This window comes from Hordeum vulgare, chromosome 2H (assembly GCF_904849725.1).
Source record: "Hordeum vulgare subsp. vulgare chromosome 2H, MorexV3_pseudomolecules_assembly, whole genome shotgun sequence".
Lineage (NCBI taxonomy): Eukaryota > Viridiplantae > Streptophyta > Magnoliopsida > Poales > Poaceae > Hordeum > Hordeum vulgare.
Window position 1 is genome coordinate 141,894,827 of NC_058519.1, and position 23,702 is coordinate 141,918,528.

The window sequence follows — 23,702 nt, forward strand, 5'->3', positions numbered from 1 at the left end:
AATCAATGCTATATTCATGCCCCAATCATGAGCTCTCAAGAGAAATTATCATTCAGAACTTCTATGCTCGGCTTTCTCATGATGATCGCACCATGCTTGACACTTCTTGTACCGGTTCTTTTATGAAGAGAGATATTGACTTCAAATGGAATTTATTGGAGAGAATTAAACGCAACTCTGGAGATTGGGAGCTTGAAGAAGGTAAGGAGTCAGGTATAAATTTCACGTTTGATTGCGTTAAATCCTTTGTTGAGACAAATACCTTTAGTGATTTTAGCGCTAAGTATGGACTTGACTCAGAGATAGTAGCTTCATTGTGTGAATCTTTTGCTGCACATATTGATCTCCCCAAAGAGAATTGGTTTAGATATCATCCTCCTTTAGAAGTCAATGTAGTTAAACCCACTCCAGTTGAAGAGAAAGTCATTGCCTATAGTGATCCTGTTGTTCCCAGTGCTTACATTGAGAAACCACCTTTCCCTGTTAGGATAAAGGATCATTCTAAAGCTTCAACTGTGATACGTCGAGGCTACATTAGAACACCTACACCCCCTGAGAAAATTAGAGTTGAACCTAGCATTGCTATTATCAAAGATTTTATGTCTGAAGAAGTTAAGGGACATAATATTCACTTATGTGAAGATGCTGCAAGAATTGCTAAACCTCATGTTAGAGACAAACATAGGCTTGTTGTTGGCATGCCTGTTGTTTCTGTTAAGATAGGAGATCATTGTTATCATGGCTTATGTGACGTGGGTGCTAGTGTTAGTGCAATACCTCAATCCTTATACGATGAAATCAAAGATGAGATTGCACCTGTTGAGATAGAACCTATTGATGTCACTATTCAGCTTGCCAATAGAGATACAATCTGCCCTGTGGGAATTGTTAGGGATGTTGAAGTCTTGTGTGGTAAAACGAAGTATCCTGCTGATTTCCTTGTTCTTGCTACTGCACAAGATAACTTTTGTCCCATCTTATTTGGTAGATCCTTTCTCAATACTGTCAATGCTCATATTGATTGTGAGAAGCAAACTATCACTGTTGGCTTTGAAGGTGTGTCACATGAGTTCAATTTCTCTAAGTTTGGTAGACAACGTCATGAAAAGGAGTTTCCTAGTAGGGATGGAACTATTGTCTTAGCCTCTAGTGCTGTGCCTCCTACTGATCCCTTAGAGCAATACTTGCTTGCGCATGAAAATGATATGCATATGGATGAAAGGGATGAGATTGATAGAGTTGTCTTAGAACAATATCCTATCCTTAAGAATAACTTGCCTGTTGAACTGCTTGGGGATCCACCCCCACCAAAGGGTGACCCTGTGTTCGAGCTTAAACAGTTGCCAGATACTCTTAAGTATGCCTATCTTGATGAAAAAGAGATATATCCTGTTATAATTAGTGCTAGCCTCTCAGAGCATGAAGAAAAGAAGTTACTAAAAACTCTGAGGAAGCACCGTGCTGCTATAGGATATACTCTTGATGATCTTAAGGGCATTAGTCCTACCCTATGCTAGCACAAGATTAAAACTGATCCTGACTTAAAACCAGTTGCTGATCATCAAAGGAGGTTAAATCCTACGATGAAAGAAGTAGTGAGAAAAGAAATACTAATGCTCCTGGAAGCGGGTATTATCTATCCTGTTGCTCACAACGATTGGGTGAGTCCGGTGCATTGCGTTCCTAAGAAGGGAGGCATTATCGTTGTCCCTATTGATAAGGATGAATTGATCCCACAGAGGATTATTACTGGCTATAGGATGGTGATCGATTTTAGGAAATTGAATAAAGCCACTAGGAAAGATCATTACCCTTCTCCTTTTATCGACCAAATGCTAGAATGACTGTCCAAACACACACACTTCTGCTTTCTAGACGGTTATTCTGGTTTCTCCCAAATACCAGTTGCACAATCTGATAAGGAGAAAACCACTTTCACCTGCCCTTTCGGTACCTTTGCTTATAGACGTATACCTTTTGGCTTATGTAATGCACCTGCCACCTTTCAAAGATGTATGATGGCTATATTCTCTGACTTTTGTGAAAAGATTGTCGAGGTTTTCATGGTTGACTTCTCCGTTTATGGGTCTTCTTTTGATGATTGCCTCAGCAACCATGATCGAGTCTTACAGAGATGTAAAGACACCAATCTTGTCTTGAATCGGGAGAAGTGCCACTTTATGGTTAATGAAGCCATCGTCTTAGGACATAAAATTTCTGAAAGAGGTACTGAAGTCGATAAGGCTAAGGTTGATGCAATCGAGAAAATGCCATACCCCACAGATATCAAAGGGATAAGAAGTTTCCTTGGTCATGCTGGTTTCTATAGAAGGTTCATTAAAGACTTCTGTAAAATTTCTAGGCCTCTTACCAATCTCTTGCAAAAGGATATTCCTTTTGTTTTTGACGATGATTGTGAGGAAGCCTCCGAAATACTTAAGAGGGCTTTGATAACTCCACCTATTGTTCAGCCACCTGATTGGAACTTACCTTTTGAAATCATGTGTGATGCTAGCGATTATGTTGTTGGTGCTGTTCTAGGGCAAAGAGTTGATAAGAAGTTGAATGTTATTCACTACGCTAGTAAAACTCTAGACAGTGCCCAAAAAAACTATGCTACTACGGAGAAGGAATTTTTAGCAGTCGTGTTTGCAAGTGAAAAGTTCAGGTCTTACATAGTTGATTCCAAAGTCACTATTCACACTGATCATGCTGCTATTAAGTACCTCATGGAGAAGAAGGACACTAAACCTAGACTTATTAGATGGGTTCTCTTGCTACAAGAATTTGATTTGCACGTTGTCGACAGAAAAGGTGCTGATAACCCAGTAGCAGATAACTTGTCTTGGTTGGAGAACGTTCTTGATGACCCACAACCTATTGATGATAGCTTTCCCGATGAGCAACTGAATGTCATCAATGCTTCACGTAGTGCACCGTGGTATGCTGATTATGCAAACTACACCGTTGCCAAATATATACCACCTAGTTTCACGTACCAGCAAAAGAAGAAATTCTTCTTTGACTTGAGACATTACTTTTGGGATGATCCTCACCTTTATAAGGAAGGAGTAGATGGTGTTATTAGACATTGTGTACCTGAACATGAACAGGGACAGATCCTATAGAAGTGTCACTCTGAGGCCTACGGAGGACACCATGCGGGAGATAGAACTGCACACAAGGTATTGCAATCATGTTTCTATTGGCCCGCTCTCTTTAAGGATGCCCGTAAGTTTGTCTTGTCTTGTGACGAATGTCAAAGAATAGGTAATATTAGCAAACGTCAGGAAATGCCTATGAACTATTCACTTGTCATTGAACCATTTGATGTCTGGGCCTTGATTATATGGGACCTTTTCCAAAAGCCAACGGGTATACGCATATCTTAGTTGTGGTTGATTACGTCACTAAGTGGGTAGAAGCTATCCCCACTAGTAGTGTTGATCACAACACCTCTATCAAGATGCTGAAAGAAGTTATCTTCCCTAGGTTTGGAGTCCCTAGATATCTAATGACCGGCGGTGGTTCACATTTCATTCATGGTGCTTTCCATAAAACGCTTGCTAAGTACGATGTCAACCATAGAATTGCATCTCCCTATCACCCTCAGTCTAGTGGTCAAGTAGAGCTAAGTAATAGAGAGATTAAACTGATTCTGCAAAAGACTGTCAACAGATCTAGAAAGAATTGGTCTAAGAAGCTCGATCATGCACTGTGGGCTTATAGAACTGCTTATAAGAATCCCATGTGCATGTCTCCGTACAAAATGGTGTATGGGAAAGCATTTCATTTACCTCTTGATCTAGAGCATAAAGCTTATTGGGCAATCAAAGAGCTCAACTTTGATTTCAAACTTGCCGGTGTGAAGAGGTTCTTTGATATTAGCTCGCTTGACGAGTGGAGAACTCAGGCATATGAGAATGCCAAGCTGTTCAAAGAGAAGGTTAAGAGGTGGCATGATAAGAGGATACAAAGCGTGAGTTCAATGTAGGTGATTATGTCTTTCTATATAACTCTCGTTTAAGATTCTTTGCACGCAAGCTTCTCTCTTAATGGGAAGGTCCCTATGTTGTTGAGGAAGTATATCGTTCCGGTGCTATCAAGATCAACAACACGGAAGGTAATTGTCCGAGAGTTGTAAATGGGCCGAGAATCAAGCATTATATCTCAGGTACTCCCATAAATGTTGAAAGCAATATTATCAATACCATAACTCCAGAAGACTTCCTAAGGGACATTTATCAGCCTGTTTCAGACTCCGAAAACAAAGAGGTATGTGATTCGGTAAGAAAACAGAGTCCAAAACTTTTCCAATAGGAAATTTTCTCCGTTTTGGAATATTTGAAAAAATAAAAAAAATGGAAGTAGTCCGGAAAGTGCGCGAGGAGGCGACAAGCCTACACGGCGCGGGCCCACCCCTTGGCCGCGTCGTGAGGGCTTGTGGCCACCTCGTACGCCTCCCAGACTCCGTTTTCATGCAGGGTACTCCCGTTTGGTCTGACCCCTGCATCACACAGATTTCCTCTGTTTTTCGTTTCCAGCCTGTTTTCTGTTGCACATCTAGATCGCCATGACTTCCCCAAAAGCTCTGAAGGACAAGATCTTCGAGAAGGTCGTCAACCCCTACCTCACGGGAGTGCTGCAACACCCTCAATCTATCGAGATGCGTGAGGGGATGTTGCACATCCGTGATGTTGGGGGGCCTAAGAAGACCGGAAGCATGGAGACGAGGCTCGAAGCAATGGAGCAACACGTCTTCAAGTGCCAACGGATGGTGGAGCATGGACTCAACGCCAACCACATGATGATCATGGAGTTCACCAACAAGCACAGAATTGATGCCAATGATATTGGGAATCATCTCTCCAGGCTCTATGATAGGATTGATCAACTCCATGCCCAGATCTATGACCTGCAGAACCAAAGCTGTGAGTATGAGTATAGATTTAAATCAATACGGCTGGCTGCAGATTTGAGGATTCCGGAGACTCGTTCATCTTTCCATGATGGAGCACCTATGCCTTGGAAGAGGGAGGATCAAACTCATGTTGAAACAACTCCACCATCACCACCAAAGTAAGACAACTGAGCATTGGTATGGGCAATCCCATTGGCTTGTGCCAAGCTTGGGGGAGTTGCCCTGGTATCGTATCACCATCACATCTTTTGCCTTTACCTTTGTTTTAGTTTGTTCCTTTTCAATTTTCTTTTTCTCTAATAGTTTAAAAGTCTTAGTGTTTTAGTCTTGAGTTTTGCTTTGTGTCACCCCTGATGTATTCTTGCTCGTGAGCCATATAATAAAGAGTGTCTTAGTTGAAGGGCTTTGCCTCTTACCATGATCAAAAGAGTGAGAATAAAACAAAAGCATCAAAGATCATGTAATAATCTTATGGGGAGTGATGGCTTCACATATAAAAAGAATGAGGATTGAAACTTGTTGAGGGTAGGCAAACGTAGACCTTGTTTATTGTTGCAATTAATAGGAAGTGATAAAGAAGGAGAAGTTCACATATAAATATATCATCTCTGACACCATCTATGATTGTGAACACTCACTAAACTATTGCATGCCTAGAAGTAGATGTTGGACAAGGAAGACAACGTAATGAATCGTGTTTGCTTGGCTCTGAACAATGTTATATGATTAGAGACCCCTTAGCATGTGACGATTGCTTCCACCTCATATTAGCCAAAACTCCCGCACCAAGTAGAGATACTACTTGTGCATCCATAAACCTTCAAACCAGTTTTGCCATGAGTGTCCACCATACCTACCTATGGATTGAATAAGATCCCTCAAGTAAGTTGTCATCGGTGCAAGCAATAAAAATTGCTCTCTAATATGTATGATCTATTAGTGTGTGGAAAATAAGTTTTATACGAACCTGTGATGAGGAAGACATAAAAGCGACATACTGCATAATAAAGTTCTTTATCACAGGAGGCAATATAAAGTGGCGTTCCTCTGCACTAAGAGGACACGCATCCAAACCTCAAAAGCGCATGAAAACCTCTGCTTCCCTCTGCGAAGGGCCTATCTTGTACCTTTACTTTTTGCCCTTGAAAGAGTCATGGTGATCTTCACAAATTCCTTATTTCGCCTTTATCTTGGCTAACGTCATATGCTTGGGAAAGATCTATATTCATATGTCAACTTGGAGGTAGGCATTCATGAACTATTATTGTTGACATTACCCTTGAGGTAAGTAGTTGGGAGGCAAAACTATAAGCCCCTATCTTTCTCTGTGTCCAGCTGAAACTTTGATCTCATGAGTACCACGTGAGTTTTAGCAATTGTAGAGAACGAAAGAATGATTGAGTATGTGGATTTGCTTTAACAGCTCTTATTTGACTCTTTCTGATGTTGTGATAAATTGCAATTGCTTCAATGACTAAAGGCTACCGGTTGTTACTTCTCGGTAAGGTTCTTGATCCATGCTTTACTTTGTGAAGGAATAATCACTTCAGCATGAGAGATTATATGTTGGTATTGTTGTTCTGATCTTGATCATGATGCATGCATGTTCGTATCTTGTTTTGTCGACACGTCTCTCCCTAAACATGTGGACCTATTTATTGAGCTAGGCTTTCGCTTGAGGACAAGCGAGGTCTAAGCTTGGGGGAGTTGATACGTCCATTTTGCATCATGTTTTCATGTTGATATTTATCGCTTCTTTGGCTGTTATTTCACTTCACGGTACAATTCTTATGCCTTTTCTCTCTTATTTTGCAAGGTTTACATGAAGAGGGAGAATACCGGCAACTGGAATTCTGGCCTGAAAGTGGTGCAAAGTTGAGATACCTATTCTGCGCAACTCCAAACACCGTAAAAATCAACGAGGAATTTTTTCCCTATTTATCAAAAATACCGGGCCGAAGAAGTGCCAGAGGGGCACCAGGGGGTGCCCACAAGCCTGCACGGCGCGGTCACCCCCCAGGCCACGCCATGGGGGCTTGTGGGCAGCCCACTGGCCCACTTGCTCCCCTCTTTTTCTATATGGAGGGTTTCGTCCAGGAAAAAATCAAGGAGGAGCTTTTTCGTGGTTTCGCCGCCGCCACGAGGCAGAACTTGAGCAGAACCAATCTAGAGCTCCGGCAGGACGATCCTGCCGGGGAAACTTCCCTCCCAAAGGGGGAAATCATCGCCATCGTCATCACCAACACTCCTCTCATCGGAGGGGACTCGTCACGATCAACATATTCATTAGCACCATCTCATCTCCAAACCCTAGTTCATCACATGTAACCAATCTCCGTCTTGCGACTCCGATTGGTACTTGTAAGGTTGCTAGTAGTGTTGATTACTCTTTGTAGTTGATGCTAGTTGGATTACTTAGTGGAAGAGTTTATGTTGAGATCCTTGATGCTACTCATTACCTCTCTGATCATGAATATGATTATGCTTTGTGAGTAGTTAATTTTGTTCCTGAGGACATGGGATAAGTCATGCTAATAGTAGTCAAGTGAATTTGGTATTCATTCGGTATTTTGATATGTTGTATGTTGTTTTTCCTATAGTGGTGTTATGTGAACGTCGACTACATAACACTTCACCATTATTTGGTCCTAGAGGAAGGCATTGGGAAGTAGTAAGTAGATGATGGGTTGCTAGAGTGACAGAAGCTTAAACCCTAGTTTATGCCTTGCTTCGTAAGGGGCTGATTTGGATCCACTAGTTTAATGCTATGGTTAGACTTTGTCTTAATTCTTCTTTCATAGTTGCGGATGCTTGCGAGAGGGGTTAATCATAAGTGGGATGCTTGTCCAAGTAAGGGTAGTACCCAAGCGCTGGTCCACCCACATATCAAACTATCAAAGTAACGAACGCGAATCATATGAACATGATGAAACTAGCATGATAGAAATTCCCGTGTGTCCTCGGGAGCATTTTTCCTCCTATAAGACTTTGTCTAGGCTTGTCCCTTGCTACAAAAGGGATTGGGCCACTTTGCTGCACCGTTGCTACTTTTGTTACTTGTTGCTTGCTACAAATCATCTCACCACACAATCACTTGTTACCGAGAATTTCAGTGCGTGCAGATTTTACCTTGCTGAAAACCACTTGTCAGATCCTTTTGCTCCTCATTGGGTTCGACACTCTTACTTATCGAAACGGCTACGATTGATCCCCTGTACTTGTGGGTCATCACTATAGTACCTAAAGAGGTGGTAGTTTGTTTTCTTGTGCTAATGATATCACGAGTTTCTATTTAAGTTTTGTGTTGTGAAGTTTTCAATTTTTGGGTGATGTTCTCATGGACAAAGGGATAAAGAGTGGAAAGAGCTCAAGCATGGGGATTCCCAAGGCCTCCCAAGCAAAATTAAAGGACACCAAAAAGCCTAAGCTTGGGGATGCCCGGGAAGATATCCCCTCTTTTGTCTTCAATCCATCGGTAACATTACTTGGAGCTATATTTTTATTCACCACATGATATGTATTTTGCTTGGAGCTTCTTGTATCGTAGGAGTCTTTTCTTTTTGTTGTGTCACAATCATCCTTGCTGCACACCTTTTGAGAGAGACATGCACTCATCGTGAATTTGCTAGAATTCTCATTGTGCTTCACTTATATCTTTTGAGCCTAGATAATTTTGCTCTATGTGCTTCACTTAGATATTTTAGAGCACAACGGTGCGTGACTTGTTAGTTGTTTTGTGCTATGAAAGTAGTCCCAAAGGTGATAGGTACCCAAAGACGATACAAAAACTTCCATCTTCATGTGCATTGAGTAGAAAGAGAAGTTTGATTCCTCTCAATTAGTTTTCAGACGTGGATTTGGTAATATTAAAGAGTTATGTTAGTAGGGTGTTGTGAATCTAGAAATACTTGTGTTGAAGTTAGTGATTCACGTAACATGCACGTATGGTGAACCGCTATGTTAGGAAGTCGGAGCATAATTGATCTATTGATTGTCATCCTTCGTGTTGCGGTCGGGATCGCGCGATGGTTTTCCCCTACCAACCCTTCCCCTAGGAGTATGCGTTTAGCACTTTGTTTCGATTACTAATAAAAACTTTCGCAATAAGTATGCGAGTTCTTCATGACTAATGTGAGTCCATGGTATAGATGCACTTTCACCTTCCACCATCGCTAGCCTCTCTAGTGCCGCGCAACTTTCACCGGTGCACAAACCCACCATATGCCTTCCTCAAAAGAGCCACCATACCTACCTACTATGGCATTTCCATAGCCATTCCGAGATATATTGCCATGCAACTCCCACCGTTCTGTCTCATGACTTGTGCCGTCACTCTCATATTGCAATTGCATGATCGTAAGAAAGCTAGCGAGATGTTTCAACGTCATACGCCAAGCTAGATCGTTGCACATCCCAGTACACTGCCGGAGGCATTTCCTATAGAGTCATCATCGTTCTGAGCTTTGAGCTGTGAGTAAATAAAAGTGTGATGATCATCATTATTACAACATTGTCCCATCTGAGGAAATGAGAAAAAAGAGGCCAAAGTTGCCCACATAAAAAAGAGAGGCCAAAGAGCCCAAATAACAAAAAAGAGAAAAAGAGAGAAGGGACAATGCTACAATCTTTTTCCACACGTGTGCTTCATAAAGCACCATGTTCTTCATGATTGAGAGCCTCTTGTTTTGTCACCACCGTATACTAGTGGGAATCTTTCTTATATAACTTGGCTTGTATATTCCAAGGATGGGCTTCCTCAAATTTCCCTAGGTCTTCGTGAGCAAGCAAGTTGGATGCACACCCACTAGTTCTTCTTTTGAGCTTTCACATACTTATAGCTCTCGTGCATCCTTTGTATGGCAATCCCTACTCATTCACATTGATATCTATTAATGAGCATCTCCATAACCCTTTGATACGCCGAGTCAATGTGACCATCTCCTCCTTTTTTGTCTCACAACCACCACCACACTCTATTCCACCTATAGTGCTATATCCATGGCTCACGCTCATGTATTGCGTGATAGTTGAAAAAGGTTTGAGAAAGTAAGAGTGCAAAAACAATTACTTGGCCAATACCGGGGTTGTGCATGATTTATATTAGTTGTGTGGGGATGATGGAGCATAGCCAGACTATATGATTTTGTAGGGATAACTTTCTTTGGCCTTGTTATTTCGAAAGTTCATGATTACCTTGCTAGTTTGCTTGAAGTATTATTGTTTTCATGTCAATAGCAAACTATTGTTTTGAATCTTGCGGATCTGAACATTCATGTCACATGAAAGAAGTTACAAAGGACAACTATGCTAGGTAGAATTCCACATCAAAAACTCAGTCTTTATCACTTCCCTACTCGAGGACGAGCAGGAGTTAAGCTTGGGGATGCTTGATACGTCTCCAACGTATCTATAATTTTTGACGGTTTCATGCTATTATCTTGTCAAACTTTGGATGTTTTGTATGCCTTTTATATCTTTTTTGGGACTAACTTATTAACTCAGTGCCAAGTGCCAGTTCCTGTTTTTTCTGTGTTTTTGACCCTTTTGAGAGGTGGATTTTAAACGGAGTCCAAATGGAATAAAACTTCCAAAAATATTTTTTCCAGAACAGAAGATACGCAGAAAGCTTGGGAACCAAGGCACGGAGTCCCGGGGGAGGCCACAAGCCCCCATGGCGCGGCCAGGGGGCCCGCGCCTCCCAGGCTTGTGGGCTCCGTGGGCCTCCCCTGCCCTAGCTCCTTCGCCTATAAATTCCCTAAAAACCCTAAAAAATAGGGGGATCCACAAAAATACCTTTCCGCCGCCGCAAGCTTCTGTCTCCGCAAGATCCCATCTGGGGCATGTTCTGGTGCTCTGTCGGAGGGGAGATTCGGATACAGAGGGCTTCTTCATCAAAACCATGACCTCTCCGATAATGCGTGAGTAGTTCACCATAGGTGTACGGGTCCATAGCTAGTAGCTAGATGGCGTCTTCTCTCTCTTGGATCTTCCATACAAAGTTCTCCATGATCTTCATGGAGATCTATTCGATGTAATCTTCTTGTGCGGTGTGTTTGTCGAGATCCGATGAATTGTGGATTTATGATCAGATTATCTATGAATCTTATTTGAGTTTCTTGTGATCTGTCTTATGCATGATTTCATATCCTTGTAATTCTCTTCGAGTTGTGGGTTTTGTTTGGCCAACTTGATCTATGATTCTTGCAATGGGAGAAGTGCTTGGTTTTGGGTTCATACCGTGCGGTGACCTCACCCAGTGACAGAAGGGGTAGCGAGGCACGCACCGTGGTGTTGCCATCAAGGGTAAATAGATGGGGTTTTCATCATTGGTTTGAGTTTATCCCTCTACATCATGTCATCTTGCTTAAGGCGTTACTCTGTTCGTCATGAACTCAATACACTAGATGCATGCCGGATAGCGTTCGATGTGTGGAGTAATAGTAGTAGATGCAGAAAGTATCGATCTACTTGTCTCGGACGTGATGCCTATATGTATGATCATTGCCTTATATATCGTCATGACTTTGCGCGGTTCTATCAATTGCTCGACAGTAATTTGTTCACCCACCGTAATATTTGCTATTTTGAGAGAAGCCTGTAGTGAACACTATGGCCCCCGGGTCTACTTCTCACCATATTTTCAGCCTTACTCTTTTACTTCGTTGCACTTTCCGCCTTAAGATCTCACTTTGCAATTAATCTTGAAAGGATTGGCAACCCCTTTATAGCGTTGGGTGCAAGCTCTTTTGTGTTTGCGCAGGTACTCTGGATTGACGAGATTCTCCTACTCGATTGATACCTTGGTTCTCAAACTGAGGGAAATACTTACTGCTCCTGTGCTGCATCACCCTTTCCTCTTCAAGGGGAAAACCAACGCAAGCCAAGTCTCCGTCAACGTGCCAATTTCTGGCGCTGTTGTTTGAGAAGTAGCATGCCTATGGACACATCCTATAAGTATAACTTAAGACAACCATTAGTCCATAGGAATTGGCATCAATTACCAAAACCACATATGGAGATATATGCTCTAACACTGTTGCTCATAGTGATTGGGTAAGTCCGGTGCATTGCGTCCCTAAGAAGGAAGTGTTGGGGAACGTCGCATGGGAAACAAAAATTTTCCTACGCGCACGAAGACCTATCATGGTGATGTCCATCTACGAGAGGGGATGAGTGATGTACGTACCCTTGTAGACCGTACAGCAGAAGCGTTAGTGAACGCGGTTGATGTAGTGGAACGTCCTCACGTCCCTCGATCCGCCCCGCGAACTATCCCGCGATCAGTCCCACGATCTAGTGCCGAACGGACGGAACCTCCGCGTTCAGCACACGTACAGCTCGATGATGATCTCGGCCTTCTTGATCCAGCAAGAGAGACGGAGAGGTAGAAGAGTTCTCCGGCAGCGTGACGGCGCTCCGGAGGTTGGTGATGATCTCGTCTCAGCAGGGCTCCGCCCGAGCTCCGCAGAATCGCGATCTAGAGGAAAAACCGTGGAGGTATGTGGTCGGGCTGCCGTGGAAAAGTCGTCTCAAATCAGCCCTAAAACCTCCGTATATATAGGTGGGAGAGGGGGGACCTTGCCTTGGGGCTCAAGGAGCCCCAAGGGGGTCGGCCGAGCCAAAGGGGGGAAGGACTCCCCCCCAAACCAAGTCCTACTTGGTTCGGTGGGTGGAGTCCTTCTTTCCTTTCCCGCCTCCTCCTTTTTTTTCTTTTCTCTTTGATTTTTCTTCCAATGCGCATAGGGCCCTTTGGGCTGTCCCACCAGGGAGACTCCTCGGTCAATATCCAATAGCGGGACCTGGATGCCCATATTGGATCCTACATATTCTACGAAGATCTTATCGTTTGAACCTCAGTGCCAAGGATTCATATAATCCCGTATGTTATTCCCTTTGTCCTTCGGTATGTTACTTGCCCGAGATTCGATCGTCAGTATCCGCATACCTATTTCAATCTCGTTTACCGACAAGTCTCTTTACTCGTTCCGTAATACAAGATCCCGCAACTTACACTAAGTTACATTGCTTGCAAGACTTGTGTGTGATGTTGTATTACCGAGTGGGCCCCGAGATACCTCTCCATCACACGGAGTGACAAATCCCAGTCTTGATCCATACTAACTCAACGAACACCTTCGGAGATACCTGTAGAGCATCTTTATAGTCACCCAGTTACGTTGCGACGTTTGATACACACAACATATTCCTCCGGTGTTAGTGAGTTATATGATCTCATGGTCATATGAACAAATACTTGGCACGCAGAAAACAGTAGCAACAAAATGACATGATCAACATGCTATGTCTATTAGTTTGGGTCTAGTCCATCACGTGATTCTCCTAATGACATGATCCAGTTATCAAGCAACAACACCTTGTTCATAATCAGAAGACACTGACTATCTTTGATCAACTGGCTAGCCAACTAGAGGCTTCCTAGGGACAGTGTTTTGTCTATGTATCCACACATGTAAATGAGTCTTCATTCAATACAATTATAGCATGGATAATAAACGATTATCTTGATACAGGAATTATAATAATAACTATATTTATTATTGCCTCTAGGGCATAATTCCAACAGTCTCCCACTTGCACTAGAGTCAATAATCTAGCCCTCACATCATCATGCGAATTACATTGTAATAAATCTAACACCCATACAGTTCTGGTGTTGATCATGCTTTGGCCGTGGAAGAGGTTTAGTCAGCGGGTCTGCTACATTCAGATCCGTGTGCACTTTGCATATATTTACGTCCTCTCCTTCGACGTAGTTGCGGATGAGGTTGAAGCGTCGTTTGATGTGTCTGGACTTCTTGTGAAACCATGGTTCCTTTGCTAAGGCAATGGCACCCGTGTTGTCACGGAACAAGGTTATTGGATTCAGTGCGCTTGGCACCACTCCAAGATCCGTCATGAACTGCTTCATCCAGACACCCTCCTTAGCCGCCTCTGAGGCAGCCATGTACTCCGCTTCACATGTAGAATCTGCTACGACGCTTTGCTTGGAATTGCACCAGCTTACCGCACCCACATTAAGAATAAATACGTATCCGGTTTGCGACTTAGAGTCGTCCGGATCTGTGTCAAAGCTTGCATCGACGTAACCTTTTACGGCGAGCTCTTCGTCACCTCCATACACGAGAAACATCTCCTTAGTCCTTTTCAGGTACTTCAGGATATTCTTGACCGTTGTCCAGTGATCCACTCCTGGATTACTCTGGAACCTACCTGTCGTACTTATGGCCAGGCTAACGTCCGGTCTAGTGCACAACATTGCATACATGATAGAACCTATGGCTGAATCATAGGGGACGGAGTGCATATGCTCTCTATCTTCATCAGTATTTGGGCACTGAGTCTTACTCAATCTCGTACCTTGTAAAACTGGCAAGAACCCCTTCTTGGACTGTTCCATTTTGAACCTTTTCAAAACTTTATCAAGGTATGTGCTTTGTGAAAGTCCTATCAGGCGTTTTGATCTATCCCTATAGATCTTAATGCCTAGAATGTAAGCAACTTCTCCTAGGTCCTTCATAGAGAAACTTTTATTCAAGTAATCCTTTATGCTCTCCAAAAACTCTACGTTGTTTCCAATCAGCAATATGTCATCCACATATAATATTAGAAACGCCACAGAGCTCCCACTCACTTTCTTGTAAATACAAGATTCTCCAACCACTTGTATAAACCCAAATGCTTTGATCACCTCATCAAAGTGTTTGTTCCAACTCCGAGATGCTTGCACCAGTCCATAAATGGATCGCTGGAGCTTGCACACCTTGTTAGCATTCTTAGGATCGACAAAACCTTCGGGTTGCATCATATACAATTCTTCCTTAAGGAAACCGTTAAGGAACACCGTTTTGACATCCATCTGCCAGATTTCATAATCGAAAAATGCAGATATTGCTAACATGATTCTGACGGACTTAAGCATCGCTACGGGTGAGAATGTCTCATCGTAGTCAACTCCTTGAACTTGTGAAAAACCCTTTGCCACAAGTCGAGCTTTATAAACGGTCACATTGCCGTCAGCGTCCGTCTTCCTCTTAAAGATCCATTTGTTCTGAATAGCCTTGCGGCCCTCAGGCAGTACCTCCAAATTCCACACTTTGTTCTCATACATGGATCCTATCTCGGACTTCATGGCTTCTAGCCATTTGTTGGAATCTAGGCCCACCATTGCTTCTTCATAATTTGCAGGTTCATTGTTGTCCAACAACATGATTGATAAGACGGGATTACCGTACCAATCTGGAGCAGCACGTGGTCTCGTTGACCTGCGTGGTTCGACAGAAACTTGAACCGGAGTTTCATGATCATCATCATTAACTTCCTCCTCAACCGGCGTCGCAACGACAGAGGTTTCCCCTTGCCCTGCGCCACCATCCAGAGGGATGAGAGGTTCGACAACCTCGTCAAGTTCTATCTTCCTCCCACTCAATTCTCTCGAGAGAAACTCCTTCTCGAGAAAAGCTCTGTTTTTAGCAACAAACACTTTGCCCTCGGATTTGAGATAGAAGGTGTACCCAACTGTCTCTTTTGGGTAACCTATGAAGATGCACTTTTCCGCTTTGGGTTCCAGCTTTTCAGGCTGAAGGTTTTTGACATAAGCATCACATCCCCAAACTTTAAGAAACGACAACTTTGGTCTTTTGCCATACCACAGTTCGTATGGTGTCGTCTCAACGGATTTTGATGGTGCCCTATTTAAAGTGAATGCAGCTGTTTCTAATGCATAACCCCAAAATGATAACGGCAAATCGGTAAGAGACATCATAGATCGCACCATCTCTAATAAAGTATGATTACGACGTTCGGACACACCATTACGCTGTGGTGTTCCACGCGGTGTCAACTGTGAAACAATTCCACATTGTCTTAAGTGAGCACCAAACTCGAAACTCAAATATTCACCCCCACGATCAGACCGTAGGAACTTGATCTCTTGTTACGATGATTTTCAACTTCACTCTGAAATTGCTTGAACTTTTCAAATGTTTCAGACTTGTGCTTCATTAAGTAGACATAACCATATCTACTCAAATCGTCAGTGAAGGTGAGAAAATAACGATATCCGCCGCGTGCCTCTACGCTCATCGGACCACACACATCGGTATGTATGATTTCCAACAAGTCACTTGCACGCTCCATTGTTCCGGAGAACGGAGTTTTAGTCATCTTGCCCATGAGGCATGGTTCGCACGTGTCAAGTGAATCAAAGTCAAGTGACTCCAAAAGTCCATCGGTATGGAGTTTCTTCATGCGCTTTACACCAATATGACCTAAGCGGCAGTGCCACAAAATATGGCGCTATCATTGTTAACTCTAACTCTTTTGGTCTCAATGTTATGTATGTGTGTATCGCTATCAAGATTCAATATGAACAATCCTCTCACATTGGGTGCATGACCATAAAAGATGTTACTCATAGAAATAGAACAACCATTATTCTCTGACTTAAAAGAGTAACCGTCTCGCAATAAACAAGATCCAGATATAATGTTCATGCTCAACGCAAGCACTAAATAACAATGATTCAAGTTCATAACTAATCTTGATGGTAACTGAAGTGAAACTGTGCCGACGGCGATTGCATCAACCTTGGAACCATTTCCTACGCGCATCGTCACTTCATCTTTCGCCAGCCTTCGTCTATTCCGCAGTTCCTGTTTCGAGTTGCAAATATGAGCAACAGAACCGGTATTGAATACCCAGACACTACTACGAGAGCCGCTTAAGTACACATCAATAACATGTATATCAAATATACCTGATTTTTCTTTGGCCGCCTTCTTATCTGTCAGATACTTGGGGCAATTGCGCTTCCAGTGACCCATACCCTTGCAATAGTAACACTCTGTTTCAGGCTTAGGTCCAGCTTTGGGTTTCTTCGTCGGATTGGCAAAAGGCTTGCCGCTCTTCTTTGAATTACCCTTCTTGCCTTTTCCGTTTCTCTTGAAACTAGTGGTCTTATTCACCATCAACACTTGATGCTCTTTACGGAGTTCAGACTCTGCGAGTTTCAGCATCGCAAACAACTCGCCGGGTGACTTGTTCATCCCTTGCATGTTGTAGTTCAACACAAAGCCTTTATAGCTTGGCGGCAGTGATTGAAGGATTCTGTCAGTGATAGCCTCTTGCGGGAGTTCAATCCCCAGCTCAGCTAGACGGTTTGAGTACCCAGACATTTTGAGCACATGTTCACTGACAGACGAGTTCTCCTCCATCTTGCAAGCATAGAATTTATCGAAGGTCTCATACCTCTCGATCCGGGCGTTCTTCTGAAAGATAAACTTCAACTCCTGGAACATCTCAAATGCTCCATGACGCTCAAAGCGACGTTGAAGTCCTGGTTCTAAGCCATACAAGACTGCAAATTGAACTACTGAGTAGTCCTCCTTACGTGCTACCCAAGCGTTCTTAACATCCTGATCAGCCGTAGCGGGTGGTTCATCTCCTAGCGCAGCATTAAGGACATAATCCTTCTTCCTAGCTTGTAAGATTAGCTTAAGATTACGAGCCCAGTCTACAAAGTTGCTTCCATCATCTTTCAACTTAGCTTTCTCTAGGAACGTATTAAAATTCAGGGTGACTGTCGCGTGAGCCATGATCTACAACACAAATATATTCAAAGTGGACTTAGACTATGTTCAAGATAATTAGAGTTTAACTTAATCAAATTATTCGCTAAACTCCCACTCAAAAAGTACATCTCTCTAGTCATTTGAGTGGTTCATGATCCACTTACACTAGCTCAAGTCCGATCATCACGTGAGTTGAGTATAGTTTCAGTGGTAAGCATCCCTATGCTAATCATATCATCTATATGATTCATGATCGACCTTTCGGTCTCATGTGTTCCGAGGCCATGTCTGCACATGCTAGGCTCGTCAAGCTTAAACCCGAGTGTTCCGCGTGCGCAACTGTTTTGCACCCGTTGTATTTGAACGTTGAGTCTATCACACCCGATCATCACGTGGTGTCTCGAAACGACGAACTGTAGCAACGGTGCACAGTCGGGGAGAACACAATTTCGTCTTGAAATTTCAGTGAGAGATCACCTCATAATGCTACCGTCGTTCTAAGCAAAATAAGGTGCATAAAAGGATTAACATCACATGCAATTCATAAGTGACATGATATGGCCATCATCACGTGCTTCTTGATCTCCATCACCAAAGCACCGGCACGATCTTCTTGTCACCGGCGCCACACCATGATCTCCATCAACGTGTCGCCATCGGGGTTGTCGTGCTACTCATGCTATTACTACTAAAGCTACATCCTAGCAAAATAGTAAACGCATCTGCAAGCACAAACATTATTATAAAGACAACCCTATGGCTCCTGCCGGTTGTTGTACCATCGACGTGCAAGTCGATATTATCTATTACAACATGATCATCTCATACATCCAATATATCACATCACATCGTTGGCCATATCACATCACAAGCATACCCTGCAAAAACAAGTTAGATGTCCTCTAATTTTGTAGTTGCATGTTTTACGTGGTGACCATGGGTATCTAGTAGGATCGCATCTTACTTACGCAAACACCACAACGGAGATATATGAGTTGCTATTTAACCTCATCCAAGGACCTCCTCGGTCAAATCCGATTCAACTAAAGTTGGAGAAACCGACACTTGCCAGTCATCTTTGAGCAACGGGGTTACTCGTAGCGATGAAACCAGTCTCTCGTAAGCGTACGAGTAATGTCGGTCCAAGCCGCTTCAATCCAACAATACCGCGGAATCAAGAAAAGACTAAGGTGGGCAGCAAAACGCACATCACCGCCCACAAAAACTTTTGTGTTCTACTCGAGAAGACATCTATGCATGAACCTAGCTCATGATGCCACTGTTGGGGAACGTCGCATGGGAAACAAAAATTTTCCTACGCGCACGAAGACCTATCATGGTGATGTCCATCTACGAGAGGGGATGAGTGATCTATGTACCCTTGTAGACCGTACAGCAGAAGCGTTAGTGAACGCGGTTGATGTAGTGGAACGTCCTCACGTCCCTCGATCCGCCCCGCGAACTATCCCGCGATCAGTCCCACGATCTAGTGCCGAACGGACGGCACCTCCGCGTTCAGCACACGTACAGCTTGACGATGATCTCGGCCTTCTTGATCCAGCAAGAGAGACGGAGAGGTAGAAGAGTTCTCTGGCAGCATGACGACGCTCCGTAGGTTGGTGATGATCTCGTCTCAGCAGGGCTCCGCCCGAGCTCCGCAGAAACGCGATCTAGAGGAAAAACCGTGGAGGTATGTGGTCGGGCTGCCGTGGAAAAGTCGTCTCAAATCAGCCCTAAAACTTCCGTATATATAGGTGGGAGAGGGGCGACCTTGCCTTGGGGCTCATGGAGCCCAAGGGGGTCGGCCGAGCCAAAGGGGGGAAGGACTCCCCCCCAAACCGAGTCCTACTTGGTTTGGTGGGTGGAGTCCTTCTTTCCTTTCCCACCTCCTCCTTTTTTTCTTTTCTCTTTGATTTTTCTTCCAATGCGCATAGGGCCCTTTTGGGCTGTCCCACCAGCCCACTAAGGGCTGGTGCGCCACCCTCAAGGCCTATGGGCTTCCCCGGGGTGGGTTGCCCCCCCGGTGAACTCCTGGAACCCATTCATCATTCTCGGTACATTCCCGGTAACTCCGAAAACCTTCCAGTAATCAAATGAGGTCATCCTATATATCAATCTTCGTTTCCGGACCATTCCGGAAACCCTCGTGATGTCCGTGATCTCATCCGGGACTCCGAACAACATTCGGTAACCAACCATATAAGTCAAATACGCATAAAACAACGTCAAACCTTAAGAGTGCAGACCCTGCGGGTTCGAGAACTATGTAGACATGACCCGAGAGACTCCTCGGTCAATATCCAATAGCAGGACCTAGATGCCCATATTGGATCCTGCATATTCTACGAAGATCTTATCGTTTGAACCTCAGTGCCAAGGATTCATATAATCCCGTATGTTATTCCCTTTGTCCTTCGGTATGTTACTTACCCGAGATTCGATCGTCAGTATCCGCATACCTATTTCAATCTCGTTTACCGGCAAGTCTGTTTACTTGTTCCGTAATACAAGATCCCGCAACTTACACTAAGTTACATTGCTTGCAAGACTTGTGTGTGATGTTGTATTACCGAGTGGGCCCCGAGATACCTCTCCGTCACACGGAGTGACAAATCCCAGTCTTGATCCATACTAACTCAACGAACACCTTCGGAGATACCTGTAGAGCATCTTTATAGTCACCCAGTTACGTTGCGACGTTTGATACACACAAAATATTCCTCCGGTGTTAGTGAGTTATATGATCTCATGGTCATAGGAACAAATACTTGGCACGCAGAAAACAGTAGCAACAAAATGACACGATCAACATGCTACGTCTATTAGTTTGGGTCTAGTCCATCACGTGATTCTCCTAATGACGTGATCCAGTTATCAAGCAACAACACCTTGTTCATAATCAGAAGACACTGACTAGCTTTGATCAACTGGCTAGCCAACTAGAGGCTTGCTAGGGACAGTGTTTTGTCTATGTATCCACACATGTAAATGAGTCTTCATTCAATACAATTATAGCATGGATAATAAACGATTATCTTGATACAGGAATTATAATAATAACTATATTTATTATTGCCTCTAGGGCATAATTCCAACAGGAAGGTATTACCGTTGTCCCTAATGATAAAGATGAATTGATCCCACAGAGAATTGTTACTCGCTATAGGATGGTAATTGATTTTAGGAAATTGAATAAAGCCACTAGGAAAGATCATTACACTTTGCCTTTTATTGACCAAATGCTAGAAAGATTGTCTAAACACACACACTTCTGCTTTCTAGATGGTTATTCTGGTTTCTCCCAAATACCTGTTGCGCAATCTGATCAGGAGAAAACCACTTTTACCTGCCCTTTCAGTACCTTTGCTTATAGACGTATGCCTTTTGGCTGATGTAATGCACCTGCTACCTTTCAAAGATGTATGATGGCTATATTCTCTGACTTTTTTGAAAATATTATTGACGTTTTCATGGATGACTTCTCCGTTTACGGGTTTTCTTTTGATGATCGCATCAGCAACCTTGATCGAGTTTTGCAAAGATGTAAAGATACCAACATTGTCTTGAATAGGGAGAAGTGCCACTTTATGGTTAATGAAGGCATCGTCTTAGGACATACAATTTCTGAAAGAGGTATTGAAGTCGATAAGGCTAAAGTTGATGCGATCGAGAAAATGCCATGCCCTACAGACATTAAAGGTATAAGAAGTTTCCTTGGTCATGTTGGTTTCTATAGAAGGTTCATTAAGGACTTCTCTAAGATCTCTAGGCCTCTTACCAATCTCTTGCAAAAGGATATTCCTTTTTTTTTGACGATGATTGTGAGGAAGCATTTGAAATACTTAAGAAGGCCTTCATAACTGCACCTATTGTTCAACCACCTGATTGGAGCCTACCTTTTGAAATTATGTGTTATGCTAGTGATTATGATGTTCGTGTTGTTCTAGGACAAAGAGTTGATAAGAAATTGAATGTTATTCATTATGCCAGTAAAACTCTAGACAGTGCCCAAAGAAACTATGCTACTACTAAAAAGGAATTTTTAGCAGTCATGTTTGCAAGTGAAAAGTTCAGATCTTATATTGTTGATTCCAAGGTTACTATTCACACTGATCATGCTGCTATTAAGTATCTCATGGAAAAGAAAGATGCTAAACCTAGACTTATCAGATGGGTTCTCTTCCTACAAGAATTTGATTTCCATGTTGTTGATAGGAAGGGTGCTGAGAACCCCGTAGCAGATAACTTGTCTAGGTTGGAGAATGTTCTTGATGACCCACAACCTATTGATGATAGCTTTCCGGATGAGCAATTGAATGTCATCAATGCTTCACGTAGTACACCTTGGTATGCTGATTATGCAAATTATATTGTTGCTAAGTATATACCACCTAGTTTCACATACCAACAAAAGAAGAAATTCTTCTTTGATTTGAGACATTACTTTTGGGATGATCCTCACCTTTAAAAAGGAGTAGATGGTATTATTAGATGTTGTGTACCTGAGCATGAACAGGGACAGCTCCTACAGAAGTGTCACTCCGAGGCTTATGGAGGACACCATGCGGGAGATAGAACTGCACACAAGGTATTTCAATCCGGATTTTATTGGCCAACTCTCTTCAAGGATGCCCGTAAGTTTTTCTTGTCTTGTGATGAATGTCAAAGAATAGGTAATATCAGTAAACCTCGGGAAATGCCTATGAATTATTCACTTGTCATTGAACCATTTGATGTTTGGGGGTTTGATTATATGGGACCTTTTCCAAAGTCCAACGGGTATACTCATATCCTAGTTGTTGTTGATTACGTTACTAAGTGGGTAGAAGCTACCCCAACTAGTAGTGCTGATCATAACACCTCTATTAGGATGCTTAAAGAAGTTATTTTCCCTAGATTTGGAGTCCCTAGATATTTAATGACTGATGGTGGTTCACATTTTATTCATGGTGCTTTCCGTAAAACGCTTGCTAAGTATGATTTCAACCACAAAATTGCATCTCCTTATCATCCTCAGTCCAGTGGTCAAGTAGAGCTAAGTAATAGAGAAATTAAACTAATTCTGCAAAAGACTGTTAATAGGTCTAGAAAGAATTGGTCTAAGAAGCTTGATGATGCACTCTGGGCTTATAGAACTTCTTATAAGAATCCAATGGGCATGTCTCCGTACAAAATGGTTTACTGTAAAGCATGTCATTTACCTCTTGAGCTAGAGCATAAGGCTTATTGGGCAACCAAAGAGCTCAATTTGATTTCAAACTTGCTGGTGAGAAGAGGTTATTTGATATTAGCTCACTAGATGAATTGAGAACTCAGGCATATGAAAATGCCAAGTTGTTTAAAGAAAAAGTTGAGAGGTGGCATGATAAAAGGATACAAAAACATGAGTTCAATGTAGGTGATTATGTCTTGCTATACAATTCTCGTTTAAGATTTTTTGCTGGCAAGCTTCTCTCTAAGTATATCATTCCGGTGCCATAAAGATCAACAACACGGAAGTTAATTTTCCGAGAGTTGTAAATGGGCAAAGAATCAAGCATTATATCTCAGGTACTTCCATAAATGTTGAAAGCAATCTTATTAATACCATAACTTCGGAGGAGTACATAAGGGATATTTATCAGCGTGTTTCAGACTCCAAAAACGAAGAGGTATGTGATTCGGTAAGTAAACCGACTCCAAAACTTTTCTAGTAGAAATTTTTCTACGTTTTGGAATTTTTAGAAAAATAGAAAAATTTAAAGTAGTCCGGAAAGCGCACGAGGAGGCGACAAGCCTGCCAGGCGCGGCATACCCCCTGGCCTCGCATGGGTGGCTTGTGGGCACCTCGTGTGCCTCCCGGACTCCGTTTTCTTGTGGAATACTCCTTTGGTTGGGAAAATTCATTATATATTCTCCCGAAAGGCCTGACCCTCGTATCAAGCAAATATCCTTTGTTTTTGTTTCGAGCTACTATGCAGACAGATCTAGATCACTATGGCGTCCCCAAAAGTTCCGAAGGACAAGTTCTTCGAGAAGCTCATCAATCCCTACCTCGCGGGAGTGCTGCAACACCCTCAATCTATCGAGATGCATGAGGGGGTGCTGCACATCCATGATGTTGAGGGGCCCAAGAAGATCGGAAGCGTGGAGGCGAGTCTCGAAGCAATGGAGCAGCAAGTCTTCAAGTGCCAAGGGATGGTGTAACACGG